At 36.1% G+C, this 3,160-nt stretch overlaps 1 pseudogene; it reads right to left on the reverse strand.

Annotated features, from left to right (window-relative positions):
• Positions 1–827: 827 nt before the first annotated feature.
• LOC138339221 (uncharacterized) lies at positions 828–1,929 on the reverse strand (annotated as a pseudogene).
• Between the last annotated feature and the right edge of the window lie 1,231 nt (positions 1,930–3,160).

The following is a 3,160-nucleotide window of genomic DNA, read 5'->3' on the forward strand; positions in this document are numbered from 1 at the left end:
AGTTTTTCTCATGAACTTTCAAGTGTCTAGAGGCATAAGTTATAAGTTTGGCATTCTTCATTAATACACAACCCAACCAAATCTAGATGCATGATAATACACAATAAAAACTTAGTACCTTTCGATAAAGTCAAAACTAGGAAGTAGTCAACTTCTTTTTCAATTCCTGAAAGCTTTTCTCACAATCATCAGACCATTGAAAATTAATTGTCTCCTAAGTTAATTTGGTCAAATAAAAACCCTATCTAGAAAATCATTCAGCTACTCTTTCAACTCTACTAGTTCCGTTCTATATGGCGAAATAGAGATAGGACGAGTATCTAGAATGATGTCTATACCAAAGTTTATTTCTGTTTCATGAGGGACTCTGGTAGATCACCAGGAAAAAATTCTGGAAACTCTTTCACTATAGGAACTGACTGAATGAGAGGTACCTCAGAACTTGAGTCATTTAATCAGACTAAGTGATAGATACAACCTTTTGAAACTAACTTTGTCGCCTTAAGGTATGAAATGAAACACCCTTAGGCACTGCTGAACTACTATTTCGCTCTATGATTGGCTCATTAGGAATCGAAAAATTGACAACTCAAGTTTTATAATCTATTGAGACATAACAGGAATAAATCAAGTCCATACCAAGAATGACAATTGAAATCTACCATGTCTAACTTAATTAAATCATCCATGGTATTCTTGTGATTTACGAATGAGACAATCACGATAGACTCTCTATGCTAGAATAGACTCACTAACATGTGTAAAAACACTAAATGGTTTATTAAGTTTCTTAGGAATATCATCAAAATTCAAAGCAACATAAGGAGTTACAAGAGTAAACTCGCTCCTAGGTCTAGAAAAACATAAACAGTAAAGTCAAAAACTTAGATCATACTTGTGAAAACATTTGGCGAATGGCGACTATTTATAGATTATAAGCGGTTTGTTTCCTAGCTAACCTAAAGTAGCTTCTCAAGGTTCAACTTTATATTGTGGATCAATTGAAGAAGGCTGGGACTTATTACTTTTATTACCATTACCTTGCATGGTTTCAGGACACTCCCTTATAAAGTGACCCTCTTTCTCTCACTTGAAGAGACTTTTCTGCCCATCACGACCTTACCTGGGTGTAGTTTACCACACCTAGCACATGCAGGAGTCTTGATACTCTTTTGTACCATACTGCCTTGAGAATGGACATGTTTAGCTTTAAAACTATGGGAATTTTGACTATTGTACTCACATTTGTTCTTAGGTGCAGGTGCACCAGCAGATGGTGGAGCAGGTTCCTTTTGGGTGGCATCAATCTTTTGGTGTCTGATCTCGTTCCCTGATGTCTTAGCCCTCTTATACTTAAACTTTTCTCTATCCTTCAGCTTATTCTCCTCAACTTGTTGTACATGGATCATAAGCCTTGCTAGGTCCATATCTCCTATCAGCATAGTTGCCTTGCCTTCCTTGCTTGACTAACGAGACAACCCAGCAACAAATAAACTTATCCTGGTCCTCATGTCAGCAACTATCTCCGGATCATAGCAGGAAAATTTTATGAACTATAGACTGTACTCTAGCGACAACCTTCATTTGGTATGCAACTAGTTCCACCATCTCCATTTTAGCAACATGCATTACATCAAATACCCTTTTTAACTCCTCAATAAAGTTCTCTGGATTATTAATGACACGTGAACCTGTGAAGCTTGGGGGTTTCCATAAAAGAACCTTAAAAGGTCACAGATCGTTCAAGTACCAACCACTTCTTGTCGATTATCTCTATGTCTAATTTGATAGGTTCCAACTTGACTTAACTTCTGGATAATCTCACAGAATTCAGAATAGGTAACTTCTCCTTGAAGTTGCATTTGGTAATTTTTATTCCTAAACATTCCTCCTAGCTGGACGACCTCTGACTTCTCTTCGTAGAGGCATGATTCTCTAGAAACACGTGTAGGCACGAATTAAAAGGAAACTTTTTAGAGATCAAACTCTAACATGTGAAATAAGTATGAAGGATGTGAAGAAATTCCTAAATGTTGTGACCTTCTAATTATAGATTTGTTGTGCTTTACACCAATAATTAAGACTCTACAAACACAACTTTATAGACTCCCTAGGACTCTTAACTATGTGCTCTAATACCAAGCTTGTCATGCCTCATGCCTACACAGTAGTCATGGACGGCACTCGAAGACCATCGATGGCCTCGAACAGACACTTGGCATGGCTTACTAACTCAGCGAAAGACTTAAACAAAAAAGATAACTCAAGAAATAACTTAAAAGTAATAAATAACCAAAATGGCAAGTCAAGTCTTAATCGCTTACAAGTGAAAGGAAAAGAATAAAGAAACTAATATTATCTGTCTATGAAGCCTCTAAAATAAAGAGAGATGTTGGGACAGGACCCCCAAAATAATCCTAACAACTAAAAACTTAAAACAAATAAGTAAATGATAAAGATACCTTATGAAATGAAGGGAGGTTCACCAACTGACTATGAGCTGCTCACTGGATCAACGGTATGCTGACTACAGATCCTAGTTACATGCGTCTGCATTATAAGATAATGCGGCACATTGAATGTACGAGTATGCGAGTGGGAATTCTAAAACAACATAGGCTTGAAAGAGATTATGAAAGAAACAGTTACATTGACTCTTCTCAACTCATGAATTCTTAATTTAATTCATCTCATTATAATGTAGTTTAAAACATGTTCAATATATAGAAAATGAAAGTTGTTTAAAACATGTTATCAAATCATAATCATAATATTGTAACGACATATCATGATTCCTCTCAAAGTCTACTTGTGCAATGCATAAATGAAGTCTCATACCCCCATTCATAATAAAAAGAACCCTTTGAGTAACCATGTAATTACTATTGTTGGAGTTTCTCTAACGACAACCATCACCATCCTATACCTTGCTGGGGTATAAGAAGCCAACTCACTAAGTGGATCCACTAGCTTAACTTATGTTATCATCTAAAAAGTATGACCCATTAATACCCACAATGGCTAAATGGTTTATGGATACTTTAAGTTAATATAAACTCTAAGGCTGACAAACAGACAGGACCGATTTTACTGGAAACCGGACTGGTACTGGATTTTTCTTACCGGATTTTATCGGACCAGATTTACCGGAAAAAACAAC

The sequence above is a fragment of the Solanum lycopersicum genome, chromosome 11 (assembly GCF_036512215.1).
Source record: "Solanum lycopersicum chromosome 11, SLM_r2.1".
Lineage (NCBI taxonomy): Eukaryota > Viridiplantae > Streptophyta > Magnoliopsida > Solanales > Solanaceae > Solanum > Solanum lycopersicum.